General features: G+C 42.0%; 1 protein-coding gene across 15 annotated transcripts in view; it reads left to right on the top strand.

Annotated features, from left to right (window-relative positions):
* Tenm3 (teneurin transmembrane protein 3) overlaps window positions 1–23,682 on the top strand; it is a 1,310,468-nt gene that overhangs the window by 954,233 nt on the left and 332,553 nt on the right. Inside the window, exon 1 of one of the 15 annotated variants that reach the window (XM_076553338.1) lies at window positions 17,923–18,027. The exons of 12 other annotated variants lie outside the window; for them this stretch is intronic. The gene's annotated coding sequence lies outside the window, so the exon portion shown is untranslated. Of the gene's footprint in view, window positions 1–17,922; window positions 18,028–18,519; window positions 18,749–23,682 lie in introns of those variants that run through there. 2 more of the 15 variants (XM_076553337.1, XM_076553336.1) reach the window with 2 other exon arrangements.

A 23,682-nucleotide genomic window follows, 5' to 3' on the forward strand; every position in this document is an offset into this window, starting at 1 on the left:
CATCTCACATTTACACACATGCCATGATATGCATGTCATACTCACAGGCATGAATAAGCAGGTGTGCATCTGCACACATGCATGCACACACATGCTAATTATAAATTATAATAAACAACTTTAAGATTTTTGAGATAATTTCCAAGATAATGAATAAGGGTTGTTGGCACACTTTTCCATAATTACACAATCCCCTTGCATAAATATGAAGAAAAAATGAGCAAATGAATTTTCGGACACATCAACCCTGGGCAGTTAGCACTATACTTTCAATACAAGTTAAAAAACCAAATCGAGATTAATTTCTTTATAAATACATGCCGTGGCCATCTACTTGCCTTTCAAAATATGTAGCCCATAATTCAGTGTCCTATTTTCTTTAGGACTTGGCTCTTTATCTGTAACTAATGCTGTGTTAAGAACAGCTTTGTCCTATTATTTGTTTTAACAAATATTTTTACTCTTTGCATGAATCAGAACCTAGAGTTCATACTTTTATAAGTACAATTTAAAATACATAATTATTGAATATATACAAAAGTTCTCAGTCTTTCAGAAGGAAAATATAATACTCTCGTGTTCATTATCTGCTGAAAAATACAGAATTTCCAAACATGTTTCCAAAATATTTGCTTTTCAGTTTTACATATTTATATTTCTAATTTTCTTCCATGCTGAGGCATCTGCTCATGACTTCCAGCTTATTTTTTTAAAAAATCTCTTGTGTTAATGGTTGGGTTTGATATTCAAATTCTGTATGTGCCGGATGGCTTCTGGAGACCTACCTCCTAAGACGTTTTTTTTTTTTTTGGACTTACAAATTTAGCTCAAAACATTAGTGCCGAGTAGGTTTTTATCATCTTGGAAAATATCAATCTTATGCATATCCATTAAACACAGTCCCTGTTGTTTCTTGTGTTTATTTCATTTTTGCACTTGGGCTTTCAAAGGTATTAAAGGTTGAGACCACATCTGCAGTCTATGCAGTCTTCCAAAAATCTATTTTACAAAGTACAGCTCTCTAACCCAAAGGAAGCTTTTCTTTGTTCTTAGAGGGATACGTGTATTTTGAGAGGAATTTATCCTTTGGGAGGGAGAGGAAACTGCATTCCCCAAGATGGAAATTCTTGGCTTGTTTTTTCCAGCAGAATTATTACTCATTAAGGTTGAAGTCAAGCTGTGATTTGGGCTGTATGTATTTTCTGTTAATTCACTTAAAAAAAAATGCCTCCCTTCACTATATATTCCCTGTAAACTCTAAGTGCACAGGATAATATATGTGTCCGTCTTTATCTATGGCTATGGAAAATGACATAGATAAATATCACTTTGTGCTAAAAAATAAGCCTGTAGTAATACAGGGGTCAGTCCTGAGTCACACGGCACATAAAACAGACTGGATTTTGAGTCGTGACATCTATACAGAATGTGATACTGCTGAATTTTCATATTAAGAGGTTTTGGCTGAAGGAACTCAGACACACACACAGTATGGCCCCAAATAATCTTGCCAAGAAAAGTTGAGTTTAAAATGTTGGGGAACTGATCCAAGAGTAGGCCTTAAACATGTTGCATTCATTACTCACAGCTGTGTGCATGAGAAGTGACTTTTCATCCCACCTCCAAGCCCCTACCCAGGGCTGTCACTTTTTTTTTTCCCCCCAACTTGCTGACCTTTCTATTCTCACAAAAGAGAACTATGATTGACAGATGGTCCTGCAAAACATTGTGGGGCAATTTAAAAATGTATGCTAATATATTTTCTGTAAACATACTTTTTAAAAGATGTTTCTTTTTTTAAGGTTGACTGTATTATTTGTGTATGTGTGTGTTTGTGTGTTTATGTGTATGCACATGTGTGGGGGGTGCCTGTGGAGGCCTGAAAAGGGTGTTGGATCTCTTGCAGCTGGAGTTACACGTGAATGTGAGGCACCCAGTGTGAGCACTAAACACCGCCCTTTGGTCCTCTGTGAGAAGAGCAAATACTCTTAACCACTGAGCCATCTCTGCATCCCCTAAAAAGGCATTTCTTATTAACTTAGCTTTGTTAAAAATTAATTAAACAAAAAATAATGAGAAAACAAATTTGATTCCAAGAGGTGCTCTTTGGAAAGTAGGAATTTAGAGGCACTTGGCTTACCTACAGGTTAACGATTTATTTTTGCAGCTATTTGAGAAAGGGAAAACCCAGAAATCCATTTCTGTAGACATGAAAGAAATGAATGCCCATCAGTACATACCAGAAGTTGTTCAGTCAGATCTCAGGAAGTAGATGAGCACCAAGACATTCCATAGGTGGAGTCGGCACCTTTTTAATTTAATTTTATTTTCCCCCTTATTTGAGACAGTGTTCCCTGGCCCTGGCCTTCAGGGAACTTCCGCTGTAGACCAGGCTGACCTTGAATTCAGAGATTTACCTGTCTCTACCTCCCGAGTGCTGGGATTAAAGACGTACGCCGCCGCCGCCACCTCATGGCTGAGTTGGCACCTTTTGACTAACTTACATGTTCGTTGATTCTGTTTCTCTGACCTCTGGGACTGGTGTCCCTTCATTTTCTCTCATGACCAAAAGCTTCCCGTGGATGTGCTCAGTCAGTTTAACCAGGCTTCATCCAGTTACAGAGCGTCTGTGTGAAGGAGAGCAGAATGCCATTTCATGGATACTGCCTCTGCCGATAGTGGTTGTCTTTGGGTCAGGCCCTGGTTCCATCACAATCACAACTGGGGTGATTCTAGAAGGGCAAGTAGAGAATCCAAAAGGGGGAGTAGACCTTTGGAAAGCCTTGTTTGGCTTGCGTGGTCTCTATATCGTACCATAAATGTGTGTATTAGGATAATAAAAATCTATTTTCAAAATATATGGTGCATTTGAAAAGTACTTTATTTTTGCTCACTTTCCTAGCACAGTATGGTGATTTCTTCAGGAAGAAATGAATAACAAAATTGAAAGAGGAATAATTTGCATTGTGGGTATTTTTTTTCCCATCCTTACTAATTCTTGCTAATGGACTCATGTTAGTGTAAGTGCTTCTCTGCTCCAATAAGCATAAAAATCAATGCTGCATTGTGTCGGTGTAAATATGTGTGACACACAAGAACGAGGTCCAATGTTTCCAGCTACCAGAAAATGTATGCTTTATAGTCTACTAACCCAGCAGATCCGGAGGCAATGTTTGTCCAAAACTATCACCGACTCCATTGTTTTCATTGGTAAAATGTATTTGTGATTTTTGGCTGTTAAGGATCCAAAGTGAAGCCAATCTATGCCTTCCTGAAAAAAGAAATGTTATTTGCCAGTGACACACAGTTAACTGTCCAAAGGGAGAAGGTGGCACCTCTTCCCCTAACTCCTGCGATTCCAGGAGACCGTGACGGTTACTAAGCAGTTTTCCCTGTTCTGGTGTGTTAAAAAATGGCACACGCCTTTAAATCCCAACACTCCGGAGGCAGAAGCAGGAGGATCTCAGTGAGTTCAAGGTCAGCATGGTCTACACAGGGAGTTCCACAACAGCCAGAGAAACCTTGTCTTGAAAAACCAAAAAAGAAAAAGGAAAACTAACTTCAAATTTTATTTGTACCCATCAAATCTGTCTGAATTTCAAAACAATTAACTGTCCCCCCCATTTCACTATGAAATCTATTTGTATGCACACATATAAATAAAATAAGAAATTGCTCCTACATGTCATATAGAAGAATAGGATAAATACAGAACTATTTTGTATATTTCTTATTCTGTATATCATGCCTATGTTTTAAATGATCTGAGTCTAATATTCATTTCCTTATGGTAGTGGCGGTGGGTTTTGTTATGTTTGGTGTAGCTTTTATTTATTTATTTATTTATTTATTTATTTATTTATTTATTTATTTATTTATTATGCAGCCCAAGGTCTTGTGCATTCTAAGCAGGTACTTGACACCCCCAGGTGCAGTAATATGAATTATTTTGAATTGTTTTCAAGATAATATGTGCAGTGTAACAAGTATGGTGATTTTGGTACTTTGTTAATACAGTGAATATTTGCAATCACCAAATGGCATTCAGCCACCAGGAGGAGTCAGAAGCCATCAGGACTAGAAGGCAGGACATTTTAACTGAGACCTGAAGGTCCAGGGAGATTTAGCCAAGGGAAGAGGCTATAGTAACAGAGAAGGAAGAAGCTATGGGTACCACAATATATGTCTGATGCTAACGCTGTCGGAGAAACTCTATCACAAAGCATCTTATAAATTTGCTAAAGAGTCTGAATGTTTTAGTAGCCTCTTAGTAGCCATGGGGGTGTCCATTTAAACTGTTTTCAGTCAAAGAATGGGGTGCTCATATTAAATTTATTTGTAAAGTTTTTTTTTTTTCTGAATGCAATATGAAGAATGTCGTCAAGGAAAACTAAAATGAAAGTGGGCATCGTACTGCAGTCCACTGAGAAAAACGATGATTGAATTAACAAAGGTGGTGACCATGGTGATGGACCAAAGTGAATGTGATGCAGAAAGTGTGGACTGAGGTGTTGTGGGAAATGGGGAAGATGGGACTAGAGAGAGGATGTTGAAGAATTGCTGGTACCCAAGTTTGTGTTGGGAGCATTTGGATGGATGGGTGGGTTCCTTTGGCAATACAGGGAATGCAGAAAGAGACGGAGGTTTGTGGGAGGTTATTATTTTTTTATTATTTAGCCTGAACATGTTGCATTTAGAGTTTCTAAGGGGAGAGCCTGTTGAAGACACTAAGTGATTGGCTATGATCCTAGATGGCCATTCAAGCCATAGAGTAACAGAATTTGTGATTTAGATGTTGGAAGATGGTAATGACCTAGAAAGTTAGAGAGGGACAGAGAAAGAAGGGAGTAGGGGCGTTTAGGCAGAGGGAGTACTGTGACACATGGAGAGCTGGAAAAAGCAGAGAGCCGTATCAGAGAAAAATCAGATGGTCAACTGTGAGATACAATCCGGAATGGACTCCTTAAATGAGGGACCGAGGTTTTATTCTTTAGCCAATGTGAACCATTTGATGATGTGAGCTGGGAAGACCGTTTGCAAATAAGTCACTAGGAAGATTTGGGTGGGCTATGGATTGGAGTGGGACTGCAGAGACCGTGAAGGGGGTTTCTAAGATTGATGTAATGAGATTCAGAGATGGGCAGCTTCCAAAGCACAAAGTGTCAATGGGAGAGGCAGCTGTGAAAATGGAAGTGTTACAGAATATTCCGTTACACTGTGGGAAGATGTGTCACTGTGACTGGTTTAGTAAAAAGCTAAACAACCAGTAGCTGGGCAGCAGGTATAGGCGGGACTTCTGGACAGAGGGATTCTGGGAAGAAGGGAGGAGGAGTCGCCAGGCAGGCATGGAAAGGGGACAGGAGGAGCAAGATGGAAGAGGAGATCACGTGGTAGACCACAGATTTTAAAATATGGGTTTATTTAAGTTATAAGGGCTAGTTGAGACAAACCTAAGCTAAAGGCCGAGCTCTCATAATTAATTAGAAGTCTCCATGCCATTTTTGGGGGAGCTGATGGTCCAAAAAGCCTGTTACATGGAAGTACTGCAGTTGCTTCTGAGTGGAGATGGCAAGATGGGACTGAGAAACAAGATAATGTGGAAAATGATAATAAATTTGGGGCAAAAGAGGAAATCACAAGAGCCTGGTTTGGAGAAATATGTAACCAACCCCTGTGTGCATAAATTTATGGTTTATTTCATAGAATTATACTGGAAAGTTTGTATTATCAGTATATTTTATTTTTGAAGTTTTTTATTATCACTTTTGTGTGTCTGATGTTCATGCATGTGAGTGAATGATTTGCATTTGTGTGTGAACGTGGACACATGTGTGCCGCAACATTTGTATAGAGGTCAGAGGATAACCCCAAGTGTTGACCTCTGCTTTCTACCTTGTTTGAGACAGTAACCTGCCTCTAGGTGAGTCTGGGGATCTGAACTCTGGTCCTTGAACTTGCCTGGCAAGCACTGTTACCAACTTAGCCATCTCTCCAGCCCATTCATTTTGTTTTGAGTTTTTCAATTCGCATCTCAGCTACAGACCAGATGACATTTTCCTCTTTGCAGTACAGTAGAAGAACAACAACAGCAAAAGACTTAGAAATTCATTCTAAAAAATAAAGTTGAATGAGAGACCTCAGCATCCTTGCCAAGTGATGGCCAGCCATCTTTGCCGGGCCAGCCACTGTGAGGACACCCAAGCATGCCATGCGGCCATCGTCGTTAAACCTGGAATCTGGGCACTTGGCTTTTGCAACAATCAGCAGAACACTGGATGCAGAAAAGATGTGGAACATTTCCACAGGGATTGCCAAGGCACAAGTGCTTCTCTGCTGGTATCTTTGAAGTCTGTGAAAACAAATCCTGGACGGAGCCCAAGAAGAGCCTGATGCAAATTCAAACAAATCAAGAAGGCTCGATGCCGTTTCCACTTAAGTAGCTGTCTGTTTTGGGGGATCATGGGAAGCATTGTCACGGTCTTTTCTGGTGGTCTTCGCCAGTCCCGTGGTTTTATGGAAGTTATGGTTTTGTTCAAGAGAGTCAGTGTCGTCCCCCCGCCACCCCCCCCCCCAGACTGCTAGAGAAAGCTATTCCCTCCCCAGTTGTCTTGCTTCAGACAGTCTACAAATACAGGGTTCCTACAGCATGACTTCTGTCTTCGGTGTTTACACTCCAGGTGAAGCGTTTCGCTGAGTGACTGTGCGAGTGAGTTGGTTGATATTATTTGCCTCTTTTTGTAAGGGCCTCAATTCCCCTCCAAAAAAAAACTGTGTGAACTCCCACTGAAAAGAAAGACAGGAGTCCCCAGCCTGTGGACCTAGTGTGAAGATGCTTAAAAAAACAAACAAACAAAAAAAAACCTGGCAATTGAAAGCTGCTTATAATATGGAGATTAGACATTCTGTCTCCAGCTTGGGAACAGGGCTGGCATCGGCTATAAACAGGCAACTATGGGTCTCCCCGCCTGCCTTCTTAGGGCCAGAGAAAGGCCCCAGAGGAGCGGCTGCCAGCGGGGCGGAGTGGGAGAAAATAGGAAATTGATTTGAAATAGGAGAGGAGAAAAAGCGCAAGCATGAATTTCAGAATTTTTCAAATATTCCCTTTTTAGGCATACGCAGAGTCGCTGCCTCTGCAGATGAAAGTAATCTTTAGTTCTTCTCTCGCGAGGGAAGAGAGGCGGTGAACCCACTGCTCGCTCGTTCACACAGCAGAAGGACCCGAAACGGGTTGATTTCTTCATAATTGGAAGGAAAATTGACATGGATTGGCCGCTCTGCGTTATTTTACTATTCGTCTTGACCTCTTGGAAATAAAGAGTTTGACTATTATAAACAGTCTGATTTTAGAACAAGAAAAGCAGTTTTATCCCCCCCCACTAGGTCTAATGATATTAATTTAAGTCTCACATTAATCAGAGGAGGCTGGGCAGCTTCGTGTGTGACTGTGAAGGTGGCAAGGGTTCTAATTTTATGACGACAGCAGATCTTGCCTCTGCAGATGCCCCCAGGCACTTCTTACTGCCCTTCTCTGCGTCTTGGCTTCAGGAGGCAGCGTGTTAACAATATTTAGAATCACTAATAAGTAAGTGAAGGATAGGTTTGCCTTCCATAAAAGAGCAGACTGCCAGGTGTGTAGCCCCGCGAATAGGAAATGAATGAGGCTCTGTCTTGCTGTAGACTCACCGCGATCCTCTGTCCTGTGAAAAAAGGCTCTAAAGCAAAGAGAGGTCGGTTTCTGTTAGGGTCTGACATGGGGTGATGCTGTGTGACCTCTCCAGGCAGGAAATGGGTGATGCATTCAACCTTCAGTTATGGAGACTCCGATTAGTAGAAGCCACTGAGAGGATGCGGAGTCATTAGAGGCTCCTCCCCCCCCCCTTTTTTTTTAAATCTTGGCGTTATCAGACACCAGATGGCCTGGAAATTGAACCCGGGTCCTCTGGAACATCAGTCAGTGCTCTTAACCACTGAGCCATCTCACTTCCCCTGGAGTCGTTAGAGTTGTGTGCAGTGTCATGACCGTTCAGTTAGCAACAGCCTTCATCGAGGACAGTGGGCCCACGGGGTTGGAAGGAGCTGCAGTCTTCCTATCACTCACGACAAAGTAGCCCCAGTCGCATCTGAACACAACCCATTGCTCACGTGTTTGTGGCGATGGGTGTGTGAGCAAGCCTTCTGTACCACTCATTGTATAAAACAGTTACATCAAGTATATAAAACTTGATAATGATTACAAAGGATGTCACTGGTTAGTGTATTTATTATACTTCATCTCTAACCATTATTTTTAGAGTCTACTAACTTCTGTTTGTTTAAATATACATACATATATATGTATACACACACACACACACACACACACACACACACACACACACACACACACACCAATAAAATAAATCTTAAATAACAAAGAACTCTGCTACTGAGTTCTACCCACAGCTCTCTTGCCTCTTTATGTGCATGGTAATATGGCTGCTGTTTTTCACCGTGGAAAGTTCACACAAGGCGCAGACTTGAGCCAGAGCTAGGTGTTTGGAATGGCCTGTCTCTATTAAGATGGATACATTCAGAAATGACTACGAGGCCCCTTTACTCTTCAAAAACACAATAAAACCTTAATCTGAAATCGATAATGGATAGGCTCTTCACATAAACAAATCCAACGGTCACGTGCGAGAGGCACAGTGGGATACAGTAGCCAACCAGAGGGTGCTGGGGACACTGGTCAGTGGCTGAACATTTGCGTACTGTGTTCTGTCCCCATGCAGCAAAACCCAACAAAAACAGCAATCACGACAAATGCAATTAAGTCAGGAGTGCTGGTAATGCCAGCAACTGGGGGGTTGTTACTGGAGGATATGGAGTTCAAGGCCAGCCTTGGCGACATATGTCCAAGCCCAATATGGGCTACCAGAGACTTGGGGGCCAGGGAGGGAGGGAGGGAGGGATGGGAAGAATGGAAATGAATGGCCATTTAAAGGATGGATGCAAAAGTCCTGGAAGACTCCTTTCACAGAGGGAGAAGTGTAGATAAAGACATCTAGCATCATAAATCTAGGCAGAAGGTTACCTGATTTCTGGAGATTTGTGACATTTCTTCATTTAGTCATTTCAAGGTGATATATACCATATTGATACATAAACTTACTCTTTTGGTTTTTCTTTTTTAATTTTTTAAGATGTATTTCTATTATTTTTAGTTACATATAAGGGAGAGAATGTGCACATACATGTAAGTCCCCACAGAGGTCCAAGGTGTCAAACCCCCCTGGAGCTGGGCTTCCAGACAGTTGTAAACCGCCTGATGTGGATGCTGGGAAATGAACTCAGATCCTCAGGAAGAGCAGCATGTGCTCTTAACCATGGAGCCATTTTGGTTTTTTGAGGTGGGGTTTCTCTGTGTAGCCCTGGATGCCCTGAAACTCTGTAGACCAGGGTGGCCTTGAACTCAGACTTACCTGCTTCTGCCTCCAGCTTTTGGGATTAAGGGCATGTACTACCACACCCCACCTAAAAACTAATTTTTTTTTTAAAGATAAATTCTCACTATATATATATGCCAGATCAGCCTTGAACTCAAAATACCAAGACTCGATGTGCTAGGATTTCAGGTGTGGGCCACCATGCCCGGCTTGAATATGAAAGCTGTTGATGTGATCTTGCTTTATGTTCCTTTATTTCTAAGTGAGTCCACTTTATCATCAGCCACAGGATGTTTATTCAGGTACTCTACATTATGAATAAAAAAAAAAAGACACGTGTTTATCTGAATTTCAATCAGCGATTTTCCTAACTTGGAAGATAAGAATTCATGGTTTCCTAACATTGCTGGGGATGATAACCAGCAATAGAATCAGCTTTTTATTGCATAAATGTCTCACTATAATTCAGGACTTTTCTCACTATCATAAATTACTATTAAGCACCCCCTAATCCAACTGTACTTTTCTGGTTAGGGAATTTCTAATTCTAACCGTCCTTCTGAAACCCCGCCAGAAAGTCTTTGAAGCAGACTTACCCAACATCCCCCGTGGAATACAGTGGAATACAGACCCCCTGAAGGTGTGATTATTTAACATGGACTTGTGCCTACCACTGAGAGCCTTTCAGCTTATCCAGTTGTGCTTACGTCATCTGAACCCAACCTGTCTTACTGTAGTTAAAGTGACATACGGATATATTGACCTAATGGGTAATATTATGAAATTAATTCTAAATGGCTCTCCCTTGCTCTGCCTTAATCTTTGAAGTTCATGCAAATGATCGTAGTGCACAAACTTTTTTGTTGAAAATCTTGCAAAGGTCCCTGGCCAGAAATAACATAATTCTGTGTGTTTTCCCAGTGGTTTCCATTTTGAAGTCAAATTACCACCATGAATGATGGGGCTTTGAAGTGTCTGGATTGTCCGGTGTCAGAAGCTTCATGTGAAGCTTGTGCCTCAGTGGTCATGATCCCTTGTTTGTCGAAGCCTCTGGAGCCGTGGTCAGTTAGTTTAGCATCGATTTGATGCCTTTATTTTGTCTTCCAATGTTTCTGGCCGACTTCATTCCCTCCGCTCCAGTTCTCCTAAGGGAAAGAGGTAACGCTAGATGTTTACGGTCACTCAGAAGCCAGAAGCTCCCAGGATGAGGCAAACAACTGGAATTCTCCTTACCCAGAAATCTCTGTGCCTACCTGTTATTGACACATTTTTTTTCTGTATACTTTCTTGTTGTCCTGCATGTGTTAAAAGGGAGAAAACTCTCCAGAATTTTATATGAGTTTCCTGCTGGAATTGCTTCTAGCAAGACACTAAGCATACTTGATTTTTACAAATTGGTGCAGACCCAATTTAGGAATTTGTCTTTAATAAAATGGCACTGCCCCCACCACAGAGCATTTTAATAATGAAGACACAGTATTTTTTTTCCCCAAGTTTTAAACTAGCCTTGTTCTGTGTGGATTAAGGAAGTCCTTCAGTTAAAAATACCTTAGGTGTTTTGAACACATAGTAGTCATTCAATAAATGTGAGTGGAATTAAAATATAGAAACTTAGAAGAAGAAGAAAAAGGATCTAGCTTGTACACTATCTCTCTCCATTTCCTCACATCCCTTTTCTTTTGAACAACCATTAAAGCTGACATTCACCCCGTTATTGTTCAAGAAATTATTACCCTTTCGCTCACAAATTGCTTCTTCTTGCCAATTTTAAGAGCTCCCATTGTCCTGAGTATTAATGTGCAACAGGAAGTCTCATTAACCATCACGGACCCGTTCCCAGTCCCAGACCACGAAGACTGCCCTGCAGGACTTGTCCTGTTACACTACTCATTTTCTCCAATTTCCTAGAGGTCACCTTCTGCCTCCCCAGCACTGACCTCTTCTCCACGGTGCTCATATGTCAGGAATTCCCAAGATTCAAGCAGGGTGCTTGGCTTTCTCTGTTTACACATTGCCTCTAGATCTCAGCTGTGATCCTAAATAGCACCCTACGGAGCCGGGCCTGATACTCCGTGGTGCAGAACTCGGTCACCCCTTTATCTCCGTCTTCTGGCTGGCATGTTTCACAGACCGTCTGGTGAGATGCTCACTTCCCATTTTCTCTCACTGTCTTCCTTGTCTTTCCACTAGACTTTATTCTTTTCCTGGACCTCCATCTCGAGTTGAGGCTTGGGGGGTTTGTGGCTCTCGGCTACCTCCACCCTCTGTAACCAAAAGTTTAGAGAAGAGCCATCAAGACGATGTAAGAGATTTTTTAGAAGTCATATGTGAGGAGATGGTAAAATAACAATAACTTGAGTTTAGTGTGGCCATGGATTTTTAAGGGGAGATTGAGAAGAATCGTCTTCAGATACGTGAAGGCCCTTATTGAGAAATGGTGGCCAACTGTTCCTCACTGATACATGGTTCTGGTGAAGGCATTGGCTGTAAATGGTGCCTGTAGAGGGATACTCTCAAAACAATGAGTAAGCACTGTCATATATTACTTGGAAGGATATGGCATAGTACAACTTTCCAGAAAATAAATTATTCTGGACAAAGTGTTAATTTTCATGAACTATATTTGAAAGAGATCTGACATACATCTTCAGCCTAGATCATGAATTATGCTTATGTCCAGCGTTATAGTCTTTTGATTTTTATGACCAAAATATACGTATTATAGAGTGTATAATAATGACTTGAACTATTATCAGTGGTGGTGAGTAGCATTAGGTCACAACCTTGGTCCTCCAAATGTATGTTACTTTAATAGTGTACATGGGTGGAATTGTAGATGCAGGGGTGGAGGAAGAGAGACATAGTGATTACATCATCAGATTCTAGTGAAAGCAAATGTCTGAACGATTTTAGTTAGCCAGGTGCTTCTTTAGTCTGGATTGTGTGTTTCTAGTGATCCTTCCCTCCACAAGGCAACATCTGCTTAGTTATCTAGCTCGTACAAGTTAAGGAGTCAGCAGAGGGATTGTTCGTTTGCCAGACAGTTTCCTTACCCAGCAGTCTCCATCTCCGTGATGTGTTTATGGTCAGGAAGGAATTAGGGACAAGAGGACAGGCAGCAGAATAAGTATGAAGACTGATCGAAAAGGGTATTTACAGAGTTTAGTGGGAGCACACAGCAGGACCCTTCACCTGGTCTCGGCCAATCAGGAAAGGCTGAGAAGAGGCACTTCCTTCTACGTCACATTGTGAACAAGCTGTGATTGGTCGAGTCAAAAGCATCCACGCCAAGCTTACAGCAAAGTGATGTGTAAAAAGAGATTCACACATGCTTTGTGTTCAAAAGAACACACTCATAAAACGAAAGAATGTACTAAAAACATATTTTATGTGGCTGTTCTGTAGAAACACCACAAACCAACCCAACATGTGTTTGTTGACAAGGATCTGGAAATCATTCGTACTATTGATCATCTGGAAAATTTTGATACTATAAAATTTTAAAGGTGAATGTCAAAGTTTATATGACTTCTGTGCTGCGTTCAGTACGTGGAGGAACTGAGTGGCACCTAAGGTCTCACCGTGAAAGGTGGCTTCTTCTCTGAGGACACTCATCTCTCCTCATGAATCAGTAGTTCTTCATTTTCTGAGGCAAAGAAAAATATTTGCAGTAATATATGTGATTCCTCAGACACGCTGCCTAGTCTTTTGACATTAGCTACAATGGTTCTGAGGCCGGTGTATTGTGGAATGAGGAAGGGAGTGGTGAAAATTAGTCCAGATTGATGGCACGGCTGTTTAATTAAAATCATTCATTCATGTTTATTTATCGCATCTATATTTATTAGATGTGGACTGTCAGAGAATAGATGCACAATATCCCTCCAAGATGTATTCCTGTTTCCAAGGCCTAAAATTAGGTGAACCTCAGTAGGTTGCCATGCATAGACAGACACTGCCATCCCTGGGTGGGCCTGGGAATTAGTATTGCTTCCTACACTCGTGTGCTAGAGATGAACACTGTTTCTTCCATATTGGCCCCTCCTGAACTTCTGGAGTCTCTTGGTTCCCAGATGGAACGAGGTTCTGTACTTCTCCGTACTGGAGACTGCCTTCTAATGGTCCCTTTGGGTGGTGTTTGACTTGGTCCTGCAGCTCTTGCAAGCATTGAGTTCCTGGTGTCCCTACCCCTAGCAAACTCATGCTGACCATCGGATTTCTCTGAAAACTCTACCCTCCTGCCCTGTCCAGTTCTCCACCAGGTAGGAATGATCTCGCTTTCTCACCCTGTTATCCCAGACCTGGAAGCTTGCCAGTAAGGAGGCAGGCCCTCCCCAGGCTGCTTGGATAGAGTGCCTTGCTTGATTGCCCCCTGCAAGGAATCCAGACCTCATCTCACTCACACACACACACACACACACACACACACACACACACACACACACACTCCTGCTTCCTCCTCTTCCCTACTGTACAGACTAGCTAGGCCCCAGCAGGCAGCTGCCCAAGGTCATCGGAATTCAGAAATAAGGACCGGTACACAGAGGCACACAGCGGCATGACTGTATAGCCAAGGGAAGAGTTTCAGGTTGTTATCATGTACTTGGAGTTAAGAAGCATTTGCTTTCTTTTGGTGAAATAATTTCGTGGCTTTGAAAACAAAGAGAGAAGCTTACATTTTAGAAAGGATTTCACACGCGGCCATTTCATATAGCTGTAAAATAAATATATAGATTGTAGGTGGAACTTTCCTGTTGGTTAGTTGAAAGAATCACCTAGATATGAGGCTAGGTCTTTAGAGTTGTTGCAGGTACCCATGAAAAATTATGATCTGGTCTTCCTTTCAAGATTCTATTTCCAAGCCTTTATTTCTGTTACTGTGCATGTGGCCCTTGAACTTTATTAGAAAATAGAACCAGAAATATGATTTTAAATAGAGTTTTAATCAACTTATAATAGAGACCATGTGATTAAGTTATGTGTGCTACTGAAAACAAAAAATGTTCCCGAAACTTGAGATAAAAATCTAAAATTTTATGCACAACATTTGACCAGAGTAATTGTATAATTATTATGTACCGATTTACGTCAGCACACTTTGATGTCAGTATATTGTAATTTTTGGTAACAAATAGTTTCTTTGACATATATATTCTAAAAAAAAGAAAAAAATATTTCTAAATAGAGGTACAGTTCTTAGCAGAATCCTTCTAGTGACAGACACATAGTGGTACGTGATAATCTCTAAATCAACATCTAGGAATGTTTTATGATCATTTTGTTCCTCTACAAAATTTCCAGCTTGCAAACAATTCTAATATTGGCACACCTTTTTATTTACCCTCTTGAAGTATCTTTAAAACATGAGAAATTAAGGTATTTCTTTCTTGTGTTAGTTGGAGATACTAACTCTCTTTCTTCCCTCATCTAAAAGCCACAGATTATCATTTGGAAACTGGAGCATCATGTTTTAAAGTAGGTGATGCAACTTGTCTTGATAAATTTGGCTTGGAAAGTGAGCTACACATTTAACACCAGTTTAACTATTGAGTCAGTTCTGTGAAACAGTTGTTTGGCTGAGAAGCCCTCACACTGGAGACCCAGCCTAAGCCTTGCACCCTGTAAATAAGTGGGTACACTCTGCACCTCCTTAGATTCCAGTACCCTCATCTTTAAAATTGACTACTACTACTACTTTCTTAAAGGGCCTTAAAGAATTTAAGTGGTATGTGTCGGCGCAGGGCATAGCACTCGCCTACCATGCTAGTGACCCTAGGTTTGATACCCAGGACAAAACCAAAAAAAGACATGCACCAAATGCTCAGAATAATGCTGTCAAGACATGAGATGCTGTAAGTGTTGGAGTTTTACTTTGTGTTAGTATCTCCAACAGTCTGGTTGCAGTGCTTAATAATTACCAGGGAGTATGATCATCTGAGTTTCAACTGCATTCTGATTGTTCAAGGCTGTAGGCCTAAGTAGGGAAAGGCCAGAAGCACTCTGAATATGAAGCTGAGTTAGTACCAGTTTGAAGTAACAGCTCATTCATGGACCCTTTTAAAAAAAAAATACAATTTGCTTTGATTTGGTTTGGTTCATGCATTTTTAAAATTCTTCCTTGTGGTGTGCAGTCATTAGGGTTTTATGCCTAAAGAACTGAATTCAGTTATAAGTAAAATTCATTTAATATTGCAAGTATGATTCCATGTGGTTATTTATTCACAACATAAAATAGCCACATAATTCAACATATTTAATAGCGTCTGCTCATGCAACTGTAGGGAATTCTGCAGATCTTCGACAAGAACTACTTGAGTTGTGAAAGGCAGTATCCATAATGCTAATTAACCCCAGCATCATCAATATGGCAAATGATGGTAGAAGGAAACAGAAACCGAATGTGTGCCTCATGCCTATGTATTTCCCCGTGAGACCCTTGGGTGGGCTCTCGTGTTTTAAATGGTTGTGCCTGGATACATGGTGTGGTCCCCAAACTGTGGTTTTCCTTGGAAGATGTATGGAGAACCCATCCTTTATGTTTCAGCAAAGGAAATAATTTAAAAGCATCTCTTCCTCTGTCTCCTCCACATCGGCTTCTGTCTCTACTCAGCCTCTCTGAAAGTCAAGCCATGATATTCTCAAAGGATGTCGTCTTTGTCTAATTTTTAATAATCATCTTTGTATTCAGAAAAGCTAGACATAGACACACATGTAACATGCTTCCAATATAATGCTATGTAAAAATTTGCCTAACCTGGATCTGATATTTATAATTGGGCATTGCTCAATTAGCATTTTAAATTGGAATTTTAATAAATGCTATCAATCAGTGACCAATTTGCATAGCATTTATCTGGGGGAAATGAGCGTGCCAAATATCGGTCTTCTTAAGATTCATCTTGCCCCAAATGGTGATTTTATTTAAGCTCTTAGAACCATTCATTCTTCCATGAGAGCGTCCATCTTCCTGTGTTCTCATGTTCTGGTCCAGATCTGCAAATCTGTGGCCATCAAATTCAAGAGACACAGTTCCCAAGGACAGACAAGCCCCTGGGTCTTAGCAAATTTGAACTGTGCAGTGTTCTGCCTAGTTAATTTCTCTGAGACTCCAAGAACAGCTTCTTCATCCTCTGTTTTCAGGTTATATAGTGTGCATTTGCAATGACTTCAGGCTGTCCACCCCGAGAAGAGTCAATCATTGCAAGCTCTGTGAAATGATTCTTTTCAAAACAGTTGACTTAGGAAAGTATTTGTTTAAGAGCTTAGAATTTTTTTTTTTTGGTGCCCTACAAAATATCTATTGTTCTCTTTTTTGACCCAATTTTACTAAAGAGAATTTCAAAACCTTGAAATAACTTCAGATTTTAGACTGTCAAAGGAATGTCTAAATTTTAAATAATTGCTATTTGAAAGTAACTCCTGTGATACCTTAATAATGCCAATTAAAGGTCCTCTATACCGATCACTCACAACACAGCCTGGAATAAGGTGTGTTGGTGAATCATGGTTTTAGAAGGGCCTTCGTTATGAAAGGGAAGAACAGTAAGATGTAGAGGCGTTGCTTAAATATGGAGTAGCAACAGCTAATTCTGGGTATGATGATGAATGTCTGAGAAGGCAAGTCTCTGGAGGGAAAGGTTTTGCATTCACATTGGACCCTTAAATATAAAACGTGTCAAAGCTGGGGTCCAGGTAATAGTCCTCCTGCCCCATGGGGGAAAAAAAGGCACACATGGTTATTGTTGAATCCTGGGAATGTGGAAAGTGATTATCTTTTACCAGAAGAAAGGGGGAGTTGAAGTACGTGGATTCTTGAAAAAATATAGGGGAAAAAAATGATAGTTTCTTTTCTACAACATTATCATTTGGGGTGTGTGTGTGTGAGTCTAGATAAGAGAGTTAAATTGCACAGTGAAAACTGGTAGGTAACAATATATTGATTAAAATGAGTGTTATAAAGTGTTCTGGTTGTCTTTTTTTATATATAAAAAGAATTGAGTTTGGAGCTGTTAAGAAAACACTGGTAAATCTAAAAATCCTTGAACAGCCAGCCCTTCTCGATGAGATGGAGGTAGTGTTTGAAGAGGTAGGTAGAATGTTCTCGAAGAAGGAGAAATTAAAAGGTAGGCAGGCCGTGGGACCGGAAGCAATGAAAAAAAAAAGATAAAAGTAGTACCTCAAGAAGGGAAGGGGCAGTTTGGGAAACAAAAAATGTAAGCGCAGTAATACTGAAGTATGCTTTATTTCAAAGTAGAGCTGCTTAGAACACATTCGCTGTGGCAGATCAGGTTGGCCAGCTCTGCACTCCTTTCAGAGCTCAGACCCCTCGGTTTTAAGCTTCCTGTCCCAGGGCCCCTGGTGACTGTCCCCATCGTCAGGAGGGGAGGAGGGGGCGAAGGGGGCGAGCACCAGGGCGCACTGCCGCCCCTGCGTCGTCGTCCCAGGGCCGAGAGTGGCTGTGCGCCGCCGTGACCGAGGCCCAGGGCGAGCGCGGGCTGCGCGGGTCCCCGCGGCGCTCCCAGGCGACACCCACCCACGCGCTGCGCACGCCGGGCCGGGCGAGCGAGACTCCGGGCCGCGCGTGGACTCCTCCCGCCTGCAGGTACGGAGCTGGTGCGCCTCTGCCGGGACTTAGTTGGGCCGACCGGCGGCGAGGTGGCGGTCACCGGGGGTGGGGAATGCAGCCGGTGCGGTGCGGGAACGGTGGCTCGAGCCAGGGGGTCGGGCTTCAGGATGCGCCGGGGAAGGAGATTCTTTGTAAGCCCGGGAAAGTAGCGCGGGTGGAGGATACGGACCATTGCAGGGTGCACAGCAGCCTGCCGAGCAGTACGGGGAGCACACTGCCGTCTCGGGGTGTGCGCGTGTGAGAGTGTGTGTGTGCGCGCGCGTGTGTGGTGTGGATGGGGCGGCCGCTCCCTCCAGGGTCTCCGGAGCATGCCGGCCGACCAGTTTGCGAGCAGTTTCCAGGCTGCTCCGGCTCGAGGGTGCCCGAGTGTGCGCGCGTGTGTGCCTGCGTGCGCGCCTGGGTGTGTGTGTATATGTGTGCCTGCGTGTGCGTGTGTGTGTGCATGCAGAACCGTGGCGAGTGCCAGGCGGCGGTTCGGCCGCGGCGGGGCCCGGCCCGAAAGGGTTAAGCGTCGCCGCCGCCCCCTCGGCGGCCGGGTGTAAACAGAGCAGCTCCAGCCTATCATGTCTGGCTGCCGCTCGCAGCCGGAGCCCCGAGCCCGGCGCTGTAACGCGATCCGCTCCAGACCCAGGCAACTTGGCAGCGCCGGGCTCCGCTCCTCCGCACGGCCACGGCGAGGGCGCGCGGCGGCGGCAAGGTGGGTGAGCGCGGCCTGGGCGGGTCCTCCGGATCCACGCGCGGGTCCGAGGGCGCCTGGCTCCACGCGCCCGGGCGCGGGGCGGTGGTGGTGGCGGCGGCGGCGGCGGCGGCGGCTCCGCGGGTCCCCTTCGGTGTGGGTCCCGCGGTCGGTCGCCCCCGGTGGCGGCGGCGGGATGGGAGGAGGCTCCTCCGCGCGGGGTTGGAAATCGGTGCAGAGGCAACATTAGCATCTGAAATGAGGTGGCTTATTTTTTTTTTTTTTTTAACCCCTGACGGGCCAGATTTTTTAAGGATTTAGGAGAAGGTTAGAGGCAGAACTTTCCCGAATACTCTTCGTCACCCGGAGTGGTGCAGGTAGCCACGGGGAGAGGGAGTCTTTTGTTCCCGGTATTTTTAATTAAACGGATTTCTAAAATGAGTACTATACAGTCCTAATCCACGAGGTGAAACTGCCCTTTTTCTTCTTTCTTTCTTTCTTTTTTTTTTTTTAACCTCCGTGTGTTCTTTGACTTTTGCCATATATCTTTTGGAATTTGTTTGGAGCAAGTCTTAGCGGTCGTGGTTTTGAATTATTCATGTCAGAAATGTTTAAAAATCTGCTTCGCACGTAAATGAATCAACCTTTTGGTTCCATTAACCGAAATCCATCATACTAATTGCTTAATGGGGGGGAAAGGTACAAAATAATCCTGCTAATTAAAAGAGCAGGTTTTCGCCTGCGAAATACCCTGTCCCTTTTTGTCGTGAGAGAATTCTAAGGAGCACAGCCACTGAAGAAATTCAACTTCGCAGATGTGCCTCGGTGTGGATTACTTCTGTGGAAAAAAGAGTTTGGGGACAGTTGGGGAAAACTTACGTAGTTCTAGTGGGGGAAAAAAATCGTTTGCCTATTTGTGTGTGTATTTTAATAAAACAAAGATCTGCGGCAGCTCCCAGAACGAGGAGACATCTCGTCTCCGCCCTCTCATGTGCTAGCGTGTATCTCTGCAACATCTTATAAATGATACATACCGATGCATGTGCCTGTGTCACAGAGTCATTTTGTCTCTGAAAGCCTAATATAATCAAATTCAGTGTTTTAAGATGGTGTAGTTGCAGATTTGATCCCCTCCCACTAAAGTGGAAATACTTTCGGTAATTGAAAGCAGATTCAAGTCTGGCGTGGTGCAAGCCAAGGTTTTCATTTTTTAAATAAACCTTTTGTTCTCTGCTTTTAAATGTTTCAGGGAGCCATCCAGGGACCTCTGTGTGCTAATTATTAAAGTAGTTCTTCAGAAGGGATTGAAAATATCCAGAGAAGGCATTTTAGAAATACAGCTAACTTAGAAAGCTTCCCTCTCTGTAGGGTGTTTGAGTGCAGCGTTCACACACGCTGTCTGCGCCCCAGATTTCCCCAGCAGATTCTCAGGCATTCAAGTGCAACTCTAATGTTTCAAACGCACAACCCCCAAGCAGAGCCCATGTGTTTACAGTTTAAAAACTTGGGGAATTTTTGTGTTCTCCCGTTTTTAATCCTGTGATTTACACAACCTGATGATGAATTTAAATCTAGTAGAAAAAGTCTGTTTAATTTAAAGAGATGTTGATTACATGCTAGCTGATAGACTGAAATTTGGAAAAAAAAATGATTGCAGGTTGTTAATCTGGTTCCTGTCTCATCTCTGTGGACGACGTGTGAAAAGCTTAAAAAAAAAATTGACTGGTAAGGACTGAAATTAGAATAAATTGCAACCCAAGAGTCACTTGATCTAGCAAAGAAGATGGAAGAGGGTACCTCACCTCCAGGGCATGGGCTCTAAAATGAATTATGAAATCATGAGGGAGAAAGGTCAAAGAGTTACAGCTCTAACAATGATAATGCAGATCAGAAAAACACAGGCATATCCTGAATATTTGATCATTAGCTTATTAACCCGTTACACGGATTATTAATATAAGAAAATATGAACAGCATAACTCGTGGTTTGCTTTCTTAGAAACTACTTGGTAGCTGTGTGTTTGACCCTTTTTTTTTTCTCATCCCCCCAGACAGGAGTCTTGAACACATTTCTTTCATCAATTTGAAGTGAATAACCCATCTTAATTTGAAAGGTCCTCGGTTACTATCTCGCATGCCTAAGTTCTCTTATAAAAATAATTTTTAAAAAATTATTAGGAAAATATTTACACACACACACACACACAAACTTACCAAGTTCCGGCAATGTTGCATCACGTTTCTTAGATACCAGTGGCCTAGTGTATTGCATAATACAATTTAGGTTGTTTTTTTTTCTTCAAAGATTTAGGAAGAGAAGAGAAAATTAACATGGGCTCCATTGTAGATTTCTGAACCCTGATTTTGGTGTAAAATCTTTGTCTAAACATTTAACCTAACCGCCCCCCCCCACTTTTTTCATGGCTTTCCTTTTCAACTGGCTTTTATGCCCTTCCATGTTTTTACATGGCGAGGGGGTGCATGGGATCTTCTGCCATCCAAAATAATACGTTCAACTTATCATGGGACATCTGTCTTTCATAACGTAGACAAGTGGCAGAGGAGACACTGTCTACATACAGTGATCTTGATAATTAATGCCATAAAGTAGATTAAAATGCTGTATTCCAGGTATTCATTTCCTTAAAAGGGGCCACCAGAACAGCGTTGCTAAGCACCCATCGCCACAGCCAGCAACAGAAAATGACCCAAATTAAAGAACCTGTTCTAAGCTGTATTCTTGTGTTTTGTAAAGTGTGTTTCAAAGGGTTTAACAAGACTCATTCAATTAGCACAGAGAAAGGGACTATTTTCAGCTCTGATCAGCAATTAAGGGATGGAGCGCAGGAGCATCCACTCTGTCTGTTTGTCATTTATTTTCTTTCCTGGGCTTTGCTTGTTAATCAGGATTTTTAACAAACTACCCTTCTATCCAGAACTAAGTCTAAAAAGTGGTCTGGTCATTGGTTTTAAGTTTCTACTTACATTTATTTTACGTTAACTTTTCCTTGCTTTAAAAAAGTTTGTTTTACACTAATATGATAGATTACAACTTCCCTGGGAATCTCTTAGTCTGTGCAAATACGTATCTGTGTCTACATACACATTAGTTTAAATTAAAATTTAGCTGCAGATGTTCTGGCTTACCTCAGTTGAGAAATGGGGTATTCTTTCTTGAATATTTGGATGTTGTGAAAATGGTACCATGAAGGAGGTCACATGATGTGTTGACTTAAAATAAATAGGTTTTTGTTTTTTAACCTTACAGTGAACTATACCCTTTTGAGTCTGTTAAGAACTTCTGGACAGTTGGGGTTTAAGACCCAAACCACAACTCTTAGAATTCGCTCATGACTTAGATCGTCTGGTGAACTGGTTCCGGGCTAACACAACATAGTCACAAAAACAAATTGTGAACTTCCCAGTGGAGGGAAGCGAACAGACAACTCTGAGATGTGGAGAGCGAGGAGAGAGGAACATATGGATTCCCAGCGGTTTAGATCCATGGGAATTATGTAGACTTTGGCTGGATCGCATTGAGCTGGACAGGTCGGAAGCATACCCACAGCTTTTCGGTATTCAATCATAAGTGCTGTTTTGGCTGTGTTTGTCTGAAGCATTTACACACCCTGAAACATGGATATTTCAGTGCCAAAAATAACAATTTGATTCTTTCATCCAAAAGAGACGGTTTATATTAGGAACTCATTCTACTTAGATATATCAGGTTACTTAGCATTGCAGATTTCTCTTGCTATAGATAATGTAAGATAAATAAAATTTGTGTGACTTATTGGAGTTTTGTTTAGAATACAAAGTTATTATGGTACTAATTCATACCTGAGGCCTTTCTTGAAGTCTCCAGCAATTTGGAATACATAGTTTGATTTTTGACATGTCAGATTTTTCTCTTTAATAGAGATAGGATGTATAGAAATTATAGATGCATCTAGCAGGTTTGAAATTATACATTTTAATATTTAAGAAACCAGCTGTTTAAAAATTGATGTTGATACATTGACTTTAGTTACAAACCTAGCTGTTAGTTCCAAATCCTATATTTGAGATCTGAAATAGCCACTTTTAATTTTCACTACATCAGCTTAAAAACAACGCCCTTCTCTGGTATCCCAGAAATAGTTTGTGTCGGGAGACCTAAGTGATAGCAAATTAACTTCACAAGGGAGAGACTGGTTAAAATGAACAGGCAAACATTTGTGGACAGGTCATATTTAAATGGTAGTTAGGTTTGGGAAGCCACATGCTACAGTAATTTACAGAAAACATCTCTTAAACATTATCATTCCCTCCCTTAATATCAAGGAAGGAGAGGTCCAGCCGCCTAGAGGCCCATAAAAAGTAGTCTGGACACTATTTCTTTAATGCCGTTTCTTTTAAATACAACAAAACCACCTCATACAACAAATTTAACATGGTTAACCTTCTATAATTATTTAACCATTATTTGAGTTTACCTCCTGCTTCCAAGTTGTACATTAGTAGAGTGGACACCTGGCTGAGCCCTTAAAAGTTTGTCTTTCAATCCCTGTGATAGTAGGGGCAGTACATCTCCTTAATTATCTTTGTTCAGGGCACTGGTGAAAGGCCAGGGTAGTTAAACAAGGCCATTTGGATTTGTGAGGTCGAAGTGAGATGTAAGGAAAGTGGTTAAATGCATTATCATCTTATTGAACGCATCATCAGGAAAGTGACCTTGGTGGCGGTAGAAAAGGCCATGTGGCCATTTTTGTGACAGCCACCCCACTTATTTTATCACCGGCAGATTTTCCTATGTTGGTTCATCATACTCCCTTCTTTCATATTTCATGTGTTTATGTTCTGGTGTAGAACGTCAGGTCGAATGGCGAACACTGGAATTAGCTTCTTGGTGAAGAATAGCAGATTTTTCCCTCGGCAACTTGATTTCAAATACATCAATACATGTAGAGGGAGAT

This window comes from Peromyscus maniculatus, chromosome 17, assembly GCF_049852395.1.
Source record: "Peromyscus maniculatus bairdii isolate BWxNUB_F1_BW_parent chromosome 17, HU_Pman_BW_mat_3.1, whole genome shotgun sequence".
Classification (NCBI taxonomy): Eukaryota; Metazoa; Chordata; class Mammalia; order Rodentia; family Cricetidae; genus Peromyscus; species Peromyscus maniculatus.